The sequence below is a fragment of the Corvus hawaiiensis genome, chromosome 3 (assembly GCF_020740725.1).
Source record: "Corvus hawaiiensis isolate bCorHaw1 chromosome 3, bCorHaw1.pri.cur, whole genome shotgun sequence".
NCBI lineage: Eukaryota > Metazoa > Chordata > Aves > Passeriformes > Corvidae > Corvus > Corvus hawaiiensis.
The window spans coordinates 10054767-10071155 of NC_063215.1; the positions used below are offsets into that span (position 1 = coordinate 10054767).

Sequence of the window (16389 nt, forward strand, 5' to 3'; positions counted from 1 at the left end):
GGTGATGCTGGAATCCTTCAGAGGTCTAAAGGTCTGTTTTTTTCCTGCACTACAGAGACTCTACTTCTGTGTGCATCAATACATGTATAATGTATACTAATCCTTATTGAAAACAAAGGCACAAAATATGGTTAAATCAATGCTAAAGGAAAACTTAATATGACTACAGGCAGTTAAGTATCCTTCTAGTAAGGTTATAGATATATTTCTCTAACTCTTCTCCTGTTTTTAATGAAGGAACTTCTTTTCTGAAGTGTAAATGCAAGGTTCTGTAAGGGTATTTTTTCAAATCTTTACTGTTCTTGCTCCTAGAAATGAATAATTTTTAATCTAAAGTTGTAGGAAAAAAAATTAGAATTTCTTCAAACTTGATCATGTCAAAAAAATTTCTGTGAGGCCACTCATATAACCAGAATTAATTAACTGGTATGTCAATAGCCTTAGTCAATTCCTAGAGGGAAGTCTACTTCCAATCTCAGATTCATTGTTACTCAGTTCTAACTGCTTCCACCTAAAGTAATAAGGAATCTAATTAATAATGGTAAGAACTTGAGGCTATTCCTGTGGAAGCTAAGGCAGTCTGTTTGTTTTGGATTTTTTTTTCCATTGTCTTTTTTTTTTTTTTTTTTTTTTTTGACTGATATGAGCAGTAAGGAGCAACCATAAGATATTTTAGTCAAATGAATTGTCACAATTATAATTTGTCAAAACTGACTATGTAAAAGGACAACTCACTGCTCCCTTCCAAAAGGGAGAGGTATAAGAAGGAGTGAAAAATACAAGTTCTGCTTTCTCCTCGCGTGGAGTAGCAGAGCTTTGTTGCTCAAGCTGTCACCTAATAAATCCCCTACCTGAATCTCACTTACCTTTGACACTGCAATGGGTGGTTGCCATCTACTGGTCCCGAGCAATAATGCGACATGGCTCAGTCCACATTTGGGATTGGTATTTTGCATTCCTGACTGAGAAGAAAGCCTATCTTAAGTATTACATCTTCAGCCTTAAGGAAGCACAAATAGGCTATATTTGAGGTGTGAGTGAAAACTCTCCTTAATGTCCTTACGGCTGTTTTTATCTCAGGAGTCACTCTGAGGACTAGAGAAAACTAATTTAAAGGCCAACGTCTGGTAAAAACTAGGCAAAACATGTGGGCAAATATTTTGCAATATTTAATTTCAGGTCTGAGGAGTGGTATTTGGAACAGAGTTATGGGCTTGGTTTCCCTGTCCCATGCTTGGAAAAGAGTTACAAATCTCCGTGTGGGATTAAAAATAACCTGTAATCTGAGGGTGGAGTGGCCAAAACCATTACCCATAAGGTTCTTCGGAGGTAGACACCAATGTTATACTTATAAAATTGTGTTATACTTATAAAATGGATCAATATTTTCTTTTTTTTTTTTATTAAAAAGAACCCCAAACAACAAACACCAAGTTGTATGAGAGGTACTAAAGATTAGAGAATTCATCTAGGACATAAGGTGTGGGTTTGATGGCCTTCTCTATTTAAGAACATGGAAACCCACAAATCAAATTTGAAGACTCTCACCTCCAAAATGCAAGATGTGAACTGCAGCCGTAGGCAGATTTTGGTGCCTGTGCTTGCCATATAAGTAGAGATGCCTGACTAAAAACAGAGAGGAAATAAAGGCCAGGAAAGTGGAGCTCTGAAATACATCTTGAGACCAGAAGAAAAATTGGGGCAGACAGACAACACACCCCAGATGTCCTGTGTGAAAACAAAGGAAAGAGGACTCATTGAGAGGTATCTGCCGGGGAACGGGAGTCAAATATGTTTAACTCTAAGGCTCTACGTGCCCAGTGCATCCTGGCTCTTCTCACATCTGAGCCTGGAAAGAGTGCAACTTTGGGCCTCCACCCCACTGGAGATGGACTGGTCCCACCAGCTCCTTTCATGTAGTGCCCAGGGGCCAGCAGTGTGTGGTTGCTCCCAAGGCAAGAGTGCCCCTGGCATGGAAAACAGGGCTCCTTGTGCAGCAAAGCTCTGGCTGGGATTTTAAAAATGCCAATGTGAGCTGCAGCTAGCAAAACAAAAAAACAGCTTGGGCTACTGGGATGGTGGGGTGGAAATGACATTTCTGAGGATGCAGGACAGCCCTAGGCTTCACAATGAGAATCATAACTAAAACTGAGCTAGTTTATATTTAGAGTAACTGGTTTTCCCTGTCATTTTACAGTAGCGGATCTGAAGTCAGGGGGTTAAGAGTGAATCTTAAACCCAATAATTTACCATGAGCTGAGCTAGTGCTCCATGTCTGGGTCTGCAGACAGCCTGCAGCTGAGCTTGAGCCTCCGTGTTCCTGCTCAGCAAGGGCTCAGCATATTCTGGTTCCACAACTATTAAACTTTTGAAGACTTGCTTCTGTTTTACAGACATTCTTTATTAAAGTGTATTTGTTATCCCATGTTCCCAATCAGACACTGAATATTTTGTCTAGTTATCTTACTGTGTTCAAAAGGAAGCTGCTAGTGTCATACTGCACCAGTTAAAAACAAAGGGGTCCAGGTAGAAGGAAATCTCAAAGTCTCAGGAGCAGGCTGTGCCTATATGCCAAAAGATTAGTCAGTGGGAAAGAAAGCCAGCCTGACTGAATAGGGAGGTTTTGCTGGAACTCAGAGAAAAAAAAAAAAAAAAGAAGGGGCAGGCAACTCAGGAAGAATACAAGGATGTCATTAGGTCATGTAGAGAGAAAATTAGAAAGGTGAAAGCTCATCTAGAACTCAATCTAGCCACTACTGTGAAAGATAATGAAGAGGGTTGAGGATGAGAGGAAATGGCCTCAAGCTGCATTAGGGGAGGTTCAAGTTGGACATCAGGAAGAATTTTTTCACCCTTTTTTTGAAAAGGTGGTTAAGGATTAGAATAGGCTGGAGAGGGAAGTGGCCGAGTCACCGTCCCTGGTGGTGTTTAAGAAACGACTGGTTGTGGCACTTAGTGCTAGGGCTTAGTTGGCATGGTGGTATTTGGTCAAAGGTTGGACTTGATGGTCTTGGAGGTCCAATCTTAATGATTCTATGATACTAGCTGCTCTAGAAGATACTGATGGAATAAGCTGAAACACTGATGAAATGAGAACCACAGCTGAAAAGAAATAATTACAACTTGCAAAAGTACTGATCCCACCACTGCATGCACAGGTCAAGTTACTTTATCAAGTGCTATTGCTACTTTTTCTTTCACCAACTGAGGGAAATTATACTAATTTCTTCCTTCATTCTGTATTTCCTGGATTTATAGCTATATATGTATACAATGTGTGTGTGTGTGTGTATGTGTGTATATATATATATGTAATATCTATATATACACACACACACACAATCTGTCCTGTTTTCTTTTCCTAGCAATACCTTATATTAGCCTTAATGATGTATTTGCACTTGCTTGTACTCTCAAGAACTCCTTTTAATTGTTGGAATTAAGTTTTCATTTATTTATTAAGTTTAATTCAAGATTATATTATCTTGTCCTGTACAAAGTCTGGTTTTCAGAATCATAATCAAATGAATGCTGTCATTACCAGAATACAAATAAACATTTTCATGAAAACTTTCTACCAAACAAGATTAAAAATAGAATTTAAACATGCCAAAATTCTATCACTAACACAAAATAGTTTTATTATTTTTAAAACAAACTTTTACAACACACACTTAGAGCTTTACCTGTAAATCTATATTCACTCTGTTAAGTAGCATTCTACAATAAAATAGTTTTCTCTGTACAATTCCTGTCAGAAATATAATAACATTGACCCAAATAATTCAAGTTTTTCTTAGGTGAAAAGGAGACATAGTAACTTCAGGTACTAAACTGAATTCCTAAAAAATTCATGAAAACTGTTCCCTATTTTGAATAAAACCCTGTACCAGAAGTGACATTTCAGGCCCACAGAAGGCAGCTCTCTTCCCCAGCCTGCCCCACTGCTGCCCCAATGTCTTCCTCCCAATAACCCCTAGGACTGAAGGGCTGTTTGCCCCCTGCCTCTTTTCTTCTCCTTAATCACAAAAGTGGGGGAAGCACCAGCTTTGGTAGTGTGGCACAGCAGAGGACCTGCCCCACTACTAGGGGACTAGGAAAAGCACATGGTAAACATCACCCAGGAAGGAAAACATGGTAATGTTGCTTGCAGCAGCTGGTGAAAGTTTTGTGAGCTGCCTCCACCTGTTTGCTTTCCCTGGGCCACAGTCGGGAGCACAGGGTGGGGCCGGGTGTCTTATCCTTGCCTGGCACTGCTGCTGCCAACACGTGTGAGGCAGATCACCCTTCCACTGCTCTCCCCCCACGCAGGGGTGGGATGTGCTTCAGCTCGCAGTCAGGGCCAGAGTGAGGGCAGGGTTTGCCCCTATGTGCCCAAAACATTTCACTTGTGGAGTGGCTATAAGCTGTACGATGGGCTCTGGGCCATGCTCCCAGCCCTGTGAAGTTGATCTCCTGGAATAAGCTTAGCCAGGGTCAAGGGGGCTCAGCCAGTCTCCATGCCAGTTACTACCTAGCTTCTCAAAGAGCTAAGACAAGGGGTTAATTTTAATGCTGTTTAATTATAACATCACTTAGACTCTGTCAAATATAAAGGAAAAACCAATGTTTGCCTGGAAAAGTTACATAAGTTATGACACTCTTCTACATCTCCGGCTGGTGCTTTATGAAGTTGCAACGAACGTATTTTCCAGCTAATGCTTCATTTTGTGCATTTTTACCAACAGAAAAACTAATGATCTTGGAAAGATAGTGATGTGTTGAGACTGTAATTCCTCCCATCCATATGCTTTGGTTAAAGCTAAAAATAGATATGAATAAAAGGAAGGATGAAATGGATTAAGAATCTTTTCTTGGCCTTCCAGGAGAAGTATGTGTGGGAGATAGGGATCAGGTTTTAATTCCATTTGGTAAATTTGCATTTGAGATTGTATGAAGAAAAGAACTATGCTTAAAGGTTTGGAGGACTCTTTCTGGTCTCGAGATCATAGGTCCCTAATTGCCCTTGTCAGTGATGCAGTCAGCATGATGTAACATGGATGTACAGGAATCGCTCTTAAGTAGTATTGTTCTCTTGAATGAAAATTGGATGCATCTACAGATATTGTCCTCTAATTCTTAGCCCTCAGCCAAAATGAGTGGAAAGGCACTCTTATTTACACGTATAAACTTCCTGATTTGCAATCCACTAACAGAATGTATTACAAGGGACAAAGTTTTCCAGCCAAACTGGATTTCCGTCTGGAGCCAGCTCAAGCCAGTAGGCAAAGCAAGCCACAGGCTGCAGGGTGTGGTCTCGTGCCTACTTTTCCTGTGCCAAGGAAATGGGAATTGATTATTCCCATTTGAAGAGCTAATCTCTACTTCCCACTTGCAAAGCTCTTTGCTCCCTGTGTCACAGAGACAGAAAAGGTATAGCTGGCTGGGTGGTGGCTTCCTCCCCCCAAAAGCTCCCTCAGGAAAACAAAGTGCTTCTCTTCCCTCTCACCCTGCCCTTTCCATTTTCTGCTCCAGATGCCGGCTCACCCTTGGGTCCCCACCCCAGCAGTGGGGGTGCGGATGCACAAACGGCTGTTGGGGCCTGATAGCAGATTAGCTGAAGACAAGGGTTCTGTACTGCAAGAGAGGAAGAGCTGACTCACAAAAAGAGCTTGAATTTTGCCATATTTAAAAACGTGTTGTTTCAGCTCAATGAATTTCTTGTTTTGTTCTGTGTTTGACTAACTGCCTAGGAAGAGGGATGCATCAGAAACAAGAGAGGTACTTGGAAGTCTGTAAAACCTGCAGATATAATTAAAGGTAAGCCCACTGAGTTATGAATACACTGCTGCTATTATTTATGTAATATGTGCATAACATTGGCACCTACTTTTCAGTATTACAGTGCCCAACCACTTCGTTTATGCTCAGGAAGCAAGATGGAATTTCCCTTCCTCAGTCTGTGTCTGGCATTCTGTATTCACTGTGCTGTGCCTTGCTGCTCTGAAGGCATGTTTGGCACACAATAAGGTTTGGGTTCTCTGCATGGAAATGGGGGCCAGTGGGCAAGTCTTCATGCTATATGATGAGTCAGAACAGAGGTCTGAACTACCTCTGAGCTAATACACCTGTGCTCCATTTTGGTATTTAAATGATGTGTCCACTCCTCTTGTTGCTTGCGGTTGGGCCCCCTTGACACTCTATAAGAACAGGAAATTCTGGGGAGCTTCAGGTGCAGTTAAGATTACAAAAAAATTATAGCCTAGTGATTACACCAAAAGAGCAGAGATGACTGCAAATGTCCAAATGTTACCCTAAGCAAAGTCCTCTTGGTGTCAGGCTGCTGGTTCAGAGCCCTGTCAGAAGAACCTTTGGGAGTTGGGAGGATCAGTATATGATATGGCAAGAGGTAGAAGGATGTTAATGAACAAAAGACATGAAATTATGTAAGTCAAAGCACTGTTGCAGATCTTTCTTCTAGTTTATCCTTTGCTCTATGGCTTCTCATTTTTGAAGATACAGAGAAGTTCTAGTTCATGCAAGTTAAGTTGGTGAAACTTTATGCAAAAAAATCAAAATTTCTGGATATGCTCTTAGAGTTCTTATAATGTATTTCCCCAGGAGATAAAAAAAAATGCATTCTTCCCTCTCTTCCTTGTTCTGATATGGCTGAATTATGTCATCCTAGGTGTGCAAAAAAAATGCTCCCCATTATTCAGAACTCTTGTGCTTGCTTCCATTGCCTTGGATATTTCTTTGAACTTTCTTCCCCTTTTTAGAAATTAGAATGTTTAGTCATTACTGCTTAATATATGAAATGAGTGACAATTAATTTGATGCTCAACTCTGAGGTTTCATTCTTTATACTGAATATCATATGTGATCTTCAGCTCTAAAAGCCACAGTCTGCCTCTATCATGAAGAGTTCCTGGAACTTAATTCTCCACTGGAAAGAAAAATATACTTCTATTGAGACACGGAAGCTTTTTTTTTAAGATAAGCATTGATGCCAGTCTGTTGTGAATGAAGTGAATGTGAGTATGAAAACCAGCAGATGTTATCTCTGGCTTTGCCACTCCACAGCTATTCACATTCATTCATGTACGTGAGGTGATGCCATTAGTGACTCTTGTTGTGTTACAATGGCTGTCTCTGGTGGCTGTGACTCTGAGGTATGTATATGAAGTTTGTTCAGACCTCAGCCAATTATGAGGGGGTGAACTACTCGGGGACCAAAGCTGTTCTGCAGGAGAAACGAGTCTTCAGCTGACACCTCCTCAGCCATTATAGCATAGACTTACTTAGCAAAGCATTTCCAAGAGAGATATTTATTTCTTGGGACAAGTTCATGGTGATCTGTGCTGCAGGGCTGCACACTCCGCTCACTGACACCTCCTCTCATGCATCTCCTTTAAACCTCTTTTTCTTGTCCTCACAGACTTATTATCTGGCTGATAATGTCTACAGCAGCAATGACCACGTGTAACTGAATGGCAAGTCAGCATTTTAGAACAGTATATAGTAATGAGTCATTCAAAAAATGGGATTAGTGACAAAATTTACTATAATACAACTGTGAATTTTCTGTTGGTGCTAAACTGAAGTGTTCTCATGTGCACTAGCTCAGTATGTTTTGCCAGTTACTATCTAGTCCCTAAAAAACTCAGAATACATGGCCTTCCTTGAAGAAACTTACAGTTGCACATACAGGTAGGGGGAAATAAATATAAATAATACCACAAGTTTGAGAAATAGAGCAGACTGGCCTTTTCAGCATACTGTGAGCCTGGCTGTTGTCAAATGGGTTTATGGGAATAATACTAGGAGAAGGCCTTTTTGTACCAGTTTTTGTGTTAAATGGGAAATTTGAAGGATGATAACTAACTCAGAAGAGTTCTTCCCACACATGGGATAAAATGCTTAAAACACGTAGTTTTAAACATTAAAACTGGATGCAGTTGCATAACGTGGGTCAAATGTTTCCGTATCAGAAGAGAGGGTGCAGACAGAAAGAGGATGTGAAGATTGATGGAATTCAGACAGGAATTCAGACAACAGTATCAGTACCACAAGAAGCAGTAGAGGCTGTGAAGATTGATGGAATTCAGACAGGAATTCAAACAACAGTATCAGTACCACAAGAAGCAGCAGAGGCTGAGTTAATGAACAGGTTAAGTGGTCAAATGCAATAGGACAGAAGATCAGCCCTGACTTAGCACATGAATGGCTGCAGCAGGGAAAGGCTGTGCTTGTGAAGCAATGGTGGGGTAAAAGGATGCATGAATGGGAAAATCCCGCTCTGCAAAGAGTCTTCGGCTGCTAAGCCTGTTTCTCTGAGGCTCTGGGAACAGATGACCCAATGGGGAGGCTTGGCTCACTGGGACAGAGTTCTTATCGCAGTAAACCCTCCTCTGTATTATGGTCACTGTTGGTCTAAAACATGAAATACAAACAAATTCCTACAGCAATGCATCTAGCAGCATGTCTAGTGATTGCAGCATTTCAGACTCATTGATTTTTATTAATTAATTGTATGTCTGCTAACAAAATGGAATGCAGAACCCAATGCTTTGGGTGCCTAGATTTGGTATGCAGTGATGGTATGATGTGGGAAAGTTAACTTCAGAATGGGATCTGCTCCTGCAAATGCATGAAATGTGCATCCAGATCAGCATATTTTACCAAGATACAGCTCACAAGGGACATGCTAAGGATATAAACCAGCATTCCATGGCCCTACTCTGAAACATGGACAGATAGGTCCAATGGTTTCCGAGCGGCAGGGCTGTCCTTCAGTGAGGGTGTAGGTAGTTAACTGCAGCTGTTGTTTCAGAGAACTCAGAGGCTCACAGATCCATGACTGCCCCTCTTAAACTGTAAGATGACAGCTAGGCTGGGGATTAGACCGGGGATGGTTAGGCTTGGGGTTTGGACAAGAGGGTCATTAAATCCCTTCCAACCCAAACAACTCTATGCTTCTCTGACTGAAAGGCCAGCAAGGCCATTAAGCAGAAGATTTGAGACAAGGTATTGACTTCTTCCCTGCAGAACAGCCCATCTGCAGCAGAGGGCAGCCGAAGTAGGCTGCTGATTTTGGGGACTCTCTCCAAGAAAGCCATGCCTGCAAATCTTGAGCAAAGGAATCAAATCTGGGTACTCCCCAGTCCTGGGAGTGAAGGATGTCGCACACTTTCTTTTAAAAGGATGCAAGCTTTTGCAGGGACCTGCGTTTTTTTGTGGAGATGGTTTGAGAGTGTCTACCACATCTAGTTGTTTCATTTTCATGGAGGAATATCTTACTTTTAATTAATACAGGTTAATTATTTGCTACCCTGCTAGATCTAACAGGTTGTCAAAACTGCTGGGGGACGTGAAAGTCATGGCACAGCAGGATAAATTCTATTCATGTACAGGGTTTTAGGTCCTGAAGTTTGTGGCTTTAGAAAATGTAGGCCTCTTCATGATTAGGCAGCTGAGTGGGGGTGGTTAGGGCTGCAGCTTTCAGTTTCTGTGGGTGCTCCTCAGTTAAGTGCCTTACCCAAGGTCTCAGAGGAAGACTGTGGAGGAAGGCAAAGGCATCCAGGCTTTCCGTATCCTTGGCTACTTTCTTAAACTGTAGACTGTGTATTTGTTTAGTAGTTTTCATTGAGGATACTTATTCACAGAAAAAACAATGCATAACTGTGTTAGAGGAGTTAATCTGAAATGTCTGGAGTGTAAGCAGAGCCCAGCCAGCTGTTAACACATCCTTTAAAAGAGGAATAGCTAGGAAAAGCATTTTATAATGGAGTGATATCAAGTAAAACGATCTAAAGTATTAAGTACTTTTAAAGTTTCCACTTGGAACAAAGGTAAGAGAGAAGGGCATTTAATATTTTAGCATGAGTCAAAAACTTTAGTGCCATTATTAAATTGTGAGGTGCGTGGTGGTGGAATCGTTTTGTTTTATTCTTTTTTTTTTGAAAAATACTTCAGAAAATAACCAAATAATCAGATCAAATCCCAAACTGATTGCACTTAAACATTTTTCTGTTTCATGATCAGGTTGGGTTTTTCAGTACTGAGAAGCACACTGATGTGGGAATCATTCAGATCATTCAATCATTATGCTTCTCGAATGCATGTTGAGCTCTTTGTGAAGATTTGGTGCTTTATACAAACACTGATTAGAATTATTGAGGACAAACACGGTCCCCAGAAGGGTCAGAGCTGGAGAGCTGGTGTAATGTAGACCAGCTGCTGTAAGTGTTCAGGATGCCAAGAGCATAACAGGGTTTCCTTCAGTCCCAGCTGGTCTGCATGAAGGGAAGAGCTGGCTTGGAGGCTGTGACATAGAGGCCTCCCCTCCTCAGTAAACACAGGAATTGGTTTTTCAGCCCTGCAGCCTCCCTAGAGACAGCCCCAGGTGGCAGTGGGACAGGACACTGGGGATCACAGAGATTAGCCATGCGAGTGGCAGCAGGCTGCAGACATCTGGGTATTTAGCTGACTAGTATTAGGCGCAAGAAATCATTTTCATTTCTTGCAGGAATGTTTCTATCTTTATCAGGAGCTGGGAACTTTTATGTTCTTATCCATGTCTATAAATACTGAAAACAGTGAGGATTTTCTCCTTTGAGACATCTCTATTTTTAAGAACACAGTTGGTAGTCACAGACATCTCATCCACACAACTGCTGCGCCAGCAGTAGCACCAGTACAGGTGCTATTCCTGCAGCCCAGCTCGCCTGGAGCCACTGCGACAGGCAGGGCCTGACTCCTCCCTGCCTACACAACAAGGGGTCGGCAGCAGCGACTGTGCAGCGCCCACAGGACCGAGAGCCAGGTTTTGTCTGAAGGTTTGATCTGTGGATGGCATCTGTCACTGTTTCCTGAAATGGAGCACTCTCTAACCAGGCTCTTGAAGAATGGGTAAAAAAGCAAAATAGGGGATTTTCTTGTGAAATGCGTATTTTAAAATGTCACTGACATGCAGAGATCCCTCTAATTTTTAGGGGCTGCTGAATATGCAGAATTTATGCTCATACTGAGTAACATTATCAAGACCCATCGCTAGCAGTGTCTACCAGCACAGAACCATATTTACAGACAGCACTGCCCCGCTGTACCAGCAATCCCATCTTTAATTCTCTCATGGGAAAGGAATAATTGGCTCGTTGCCCAAAATCACCACACAGTAACTATCAGCACAGCAGTTAACTAATAAATTAGTAACTGCTGAGATGTGTTTTTGTTTAATGTAACACACACATGCAAACACACATCCCACAGGTGGTGCTGTGTGTGGGGACCTCTGGAGCCACCAGGGACCACTGGGGAACGCTCAAACAAGCCTCGCCTTCCCTTTGTCTCCCCAGCCCTCAGGTGGGCACTGCCTCCCATCACCACACCTGAAAGGCCTAAAATCACAGAATTGTTAGAGTTGGAAGGGACTTCTGCCAATCATCTAGTCCAGCCCCTGCCAAGGCAGGGTCACAGGAACGTATCCAGGTGGGTTTTGAATGTCTCCGGAGAGGAGGATTCTACGACCTCCCTGGGCAGCCTTTTCCAGTGTTCTGCCACCCTCAATGTAAAGTTCTTCCTCGTGCTGAGCTGGAGCTTCTTGTGTTTTAGTTCATGGCCACTGCTCCTGTCACTGGGCACCCCTTAAAAGTCTGGTACCATCCAGGTGCCAGGCACTTCAGGCTGGAGGAGACTGAGGGGACATCTCATTTCAGTCTTCAACATCCTCATGAGGGGAAGTGGAGGGGCAAGTCTCTTCTCTCTGGTGACCAGTGACAGGATCCAAGGGAATGGCTTGAAGCTGAGTTGGGGGATGTTTAGATTACACCTCAGGAAAAGGTTTTTCGCCCAGAGGTTGGTTGGGCACTGGAACAGGCTCCCCAGGGCAGTGGTCACAGCACCAAGCCTAAGAGAGTACAAGAAGCATTTGGACAATGTTTTAAGGCACATGGTGTGACTCTTGGGATGTCCTGTACAGCGCCAGGAGTTGGACTTGATGACCCTGATGGGTCCCTTCCAACTCAGCATATTCTATGATTCTGTGATCCTCTTGGCACCTGCCTTTGAGATTCTTATATGCATTAATGAGATCCCCTCTCTGTTTTCCCTTGACTGAACAGGCCCAGCTCCCGCAGTGTCCTCTCATACAGGTGATGCTCCCGACCCCACATCATCTTTGCGGCCTCTGCTGGACCCTCTCCAGTAGCTCCTTGTCTTTCTTGCACTGAGGAGCCCAGAACTGGACACAGCAAATGAAAGTGAGCACAAACACACACAGACAAACGCTAGCCCTGTCTCGTGGCGGGAAGGACATGCACACGGACGAGGACATCGCCTTCCAGCGGTGCCCGCGCTGAGGGGCGGCGGGCGGCGCATGCGCGGCGGAAGGGGCCGGGGGCCGCCGCCTCCTCCCTCCGCCTCCCCGCGGGCCGGGCCGGGGCGCGCAGGCGCGGCGGGGCCGGGGCGGGCAGGGGCGGCGGGGCCGAGCGGCGGCGGCGGCGGCCGGGGGGAGCGGCCGGGGAGGTTCAGCCGCGCTCTCGCTGTCCCTGTCCCTCCGCGCCATGTTGTTGTGAGCCCCGGGCGGGCGGGAGGGGAGGCAGGAAGGAGCGGTGCCCAGCGGGAGCGGCAGGAGGAGGAAGGGGCCGGCGGGCGAGCAGGCGTGTCCCAGCGGCCGCTCCGGCTCCATCGCCGCCAGCCAGCCCGTGAGTACCCCTGGGGGGCCGGCGCCGCACTGGGAAGGCCGCGGGCGGACGGAGCGGGCGGGCGGGCCCCCCTTCCTCCAGCCCCCTTTTGTCTGCGGGCTCGGCTGCGCGCCGAGGGAGGGGAGAGGGAGGGAGGGAGGAGGAGAGGGAGGAGGAGGAGGAGGAGGAGGAGGAGGAGGGAGGGGGCCATGTTGTGGCAGGTCACCGGGCGGCGCGGGGCCTGCGCGGCGGCCTTGCCGCCTTTGTGTCCGCCCGGGAGCGGCGCCGAGGTGGGGACGGAGCGAGCGCCGTGAGGGGCGGCGGCGCCGGGGGAGCGAGGGAGGGAGGGAGGGAGGGAGGGAGGGGCGGCATTGTGCTCTCGGAGGGGCTCGGGGGGAGCCGCCCCCGGCCCGGCGGCGTGTGCGGGGCCGGGTTGGTGCCCGGGAGAGCGCCGGGGGCCCGGGGCAGACGGGGGCGGACGCAGCGCTGGGGCTACAATGGGCTCCGGCTCGCGGGGAGCGGAGACGGGGGCGGCGCTCGGACCCCACGGGCCATTGCGTGGCTGGGATCACACGGGCTTTGTTCGAACGTACGAAAAACTTGTGTTATTTTTTTTAGTGCTCTTAAAGATAATAACCGCTTCCTGAGAGTGCAGCGAGAAGGCCAAATGCCTTCGGTAGCTGGTAGCACACAATGAAGCGGTAGGGTTTGATTCTGCTTCAAACGTGCCTGTGCAGACCACAATAACAAAAAGTTGAGGAAAATGCCTCCTGTCCTGAGTGGGTCGTGCGTACAGCGAACAGTTTGGGGTTAATCTCCGTGGCAGTTATTGTGCAAAGATTTTTGGGTTTTGTTTTGGCATTGTTTTCTTTCGTGTATTTCCTAAGGTCAGACTCCTATTTCCTTGAGAGAAAATTAATATATTTGGGACGGTTTCTATTCTTCTGGTTTACAGTTTGTAGCAAGATGGCTTAATACCAAAATGTGCAGCGTGTTTGAGATGTGATAAAGAGGTTTTTACCACCTGATTTCGGGATGATTTTTTCTGAGCAATTAGAATCGGTAAAACTTTTTAAATCGCCTAATATTCACTTATAGTCCACATGTTAGCAAAGTACTTTGAGGTTCATTTTACTTTCTCTTTGTTGCATCTCCACTGAGAGATCAGGCCTTCGTAGTTGCAGTAAGCTGATGGTGTTGCTCTTCAGGTATGTGGGATATGAATGCATTCGAAATATAATTACTATGCCACGTTACCATTTTTACATGTAAAACATAGTTTTGCATAGCATTTTGTTACATTTAGTCATGTCTAGGTTTAAAACCAGATGTTAACAACAGTCGCAGTTTTGTTGGGAAGCTGAGGGAAATGTTGCCTACTTTGCTCAACAACTGTGTCAATGCGAATATAAATACTCTAGGGAAGTGGGAGAAGGAAACTCGAATAAAAAGGGAAATGCTAATTTAGTGGTGGTGTAGTTTGGGTTATATGTGTGGAAATGACAGCAAATCACCTGACAGTTTTCTGAAGTGTTCAAAGAGTTGAAAATTTGGAATTTGGCCCAGCAGAATGGTTAGTAGGCAAACGCATGTGAGAAACTGCTTGATAATGCACATTCTGCAGTTTATTATGTGATTGCTGCACATATGAAAGGCCATGTTATTTGAATAGTATTTTCTGTGCATTAGTAAGAATGGTTTGTTTGGGTTTTTTTTCCATGTAGTATCACTCTGTACTGAATCTTTTTCTTCTGTGTTAAGGGTGTTGGCACACTGCTGAGGCAACTGTAATTGTATCTGGCATCGTAACTGAGCTAATAGTGCAAGCAGTTGGCTCTAAGAGCTGGGCTTGCCTTTTTATGAGAAGATGCCTCTTGTTATGACAGTATGTATTAAGTGTTACACTGGATTGTGAAGTACACTGAAGGCTTTATGTAGCTGTTTTCCTTGGGTGTTTCTCTGCAATGTTCTTGGTGGGCCAGATGTTGCAGATGTGTAGGGCAAGTACATGAACAAAACATCAGCTTGCTGAATCCTGTGAACTAGATCTGATTTTTAAACAGCCCTTTCTGGTTCACTTTTAGGTATTGCCCCTCCCCTTGATTTAATATGTGAGTGTGCACTGAATAATCAACATGTGTAGAAGCATTCTCCTTGATAATTTCATCTTTTTCTTTGTACAGTGGTTTCCAAAACCCTAAAATTATTAGACCAAGTTTTTATACACAGAAGCAAGTAAGCCAGTAGAGGGTTTGAATTCCTGCTTGTATGTCTTCCTGCTTTTTTTTTGAATGTGGAATATATAAAAATTAACTGTATATTGCTCTAAAAAGAAACCTAAATTCTCCTGAATGTTAAATTCTGTGTTGAGAATTTCCTGTAAAACAAGCATTAATGCATTGTATTTTCTTTAAAAAAAGCTTGATAGAAACTCTACAGAGGAACCAACATAAGATAGTAGACATGATGTATAAATGCTTCATTGTGTCAAAAGTGTAGGTATGTAAGAGAGTTATCAATCTTCTTTCTCTTCAGATAATTCAGGTGCAGATGTTTGCCTCACTTAATTGGGATTTCCCCACCCATAACATAACTGTTGTCTTGCTTGTTCCTCATAATGCAACAATTCTAGTGTTGCCATAAAGCCAGTGCCCAGGCATTTGTCTTGGAAACAGGGCAAGAAATCTTTTGTTTGAAAGCTCCTATAACAAATAATACCAATTTTGTAGTGTTGCTAGTAATAAAGTTGGAGGCACTTCACAGTCATGTAGTGGAAAAGCATTTTAAATTACATGAAAACCTGTAAAGGATTCGGTTCTAGCTGCTTCAGTGTCATTTCAAACAAGTTGTATAAAATTTATATCTTGCATGCGGAAACTTTAAAGCAAGATTTAGTTTGGATCTCACTCAGAATACCTGCTGTGGCTTTTAGAATAGTAGGCAAGAGCTGGTATGTGAAATGTTTAGCTTACAAATAAAGACTGTTTATCTCTGAAGATTATATTTCATTATTGCTTGACAGATTTTTTTTTTCTAAACATGGTTATTTAAGAGCAGTTGTAGGTATGTGAGGAAATACATCTGAGGAGGTTATGACGACCATCTTAGGAGTTGAGAAGGAAATGCAGAACTTTGTAGCAAAAGTATCTCAGTAATAATCTACATTTGACTTCTTTGCCAGCTCTGCATATGCATCTATTTGCACTAAGCTAGAGTGGTGATATGATCCTCTGTCCTCTGCAGGCTGTGCTAAAAACACATCTACAGCCTTTCTAGGCAGGCTTATTTTTTGACAACAAATATTTATGTACATTGGTCTAAGTAATCTGGTGTATGGTTTATAGTTATGATTACTTCAATTTTTCATACAATGCCAGGATAGGTTACCTCTTGCTTCATTAAGGTATTGGCAAAGGTCTCAGTTACAAGTAATATGTCTGGTTGTCTGTCTCTCCATATAATGCTTTCAGTATGTAAATCCTAGTGGAAATAAGTAGAGTTGTGTCAGACCTATGCTCATAACTTTGCTCTTAGATTTCATCCATGTTTTCTCAGGAAGAGTTTTGTGTGATGGATTGATCTAGTCATATACATTTCGCATGGCTGATATGAAGTTTCATGTAGAATTTGGTCATAAATCTCTTCAAAGAGGAAGTGAGTTTTTAAAAGCTGCATTAAGTTCCATAACTCTTCACGTGTGTGTATTGATTAAACACAAAGCTAGACT

General features: G+C 43.7%; 1 protein-coding gene across 8 annotated transcripts in view; it reads left to right on the top strand.

Annotated features, from left to right (window-relative positions):
- Positions 1–12572: 12572 nt before the first annotated feature.
- PUM2 (pumilio RNA binding family member 2) overlaps positions 12573–16389 on the top strand; it is a 76459-nt gene continuing 72642 nt past the window's right edge. For 4 of the 8 annotated variants that reach the window (XM_048299892.1, XM_048299897.1, XM_048299893.1 and 1 more), the window contains exon 1: positions 12574–12683. The gene's annotated coding sequence lies outside the window, so the exon portion shown is untranslated. Of the gene's footprint in view, positions 12684–12933; positions 12953–16389 lie in introns of those variants that run through there. The other 4 variants (XM_048299890.1, XM_048299891.1, XM_048299898.1 and 1 more) reach the window with 3 other exon arrangements.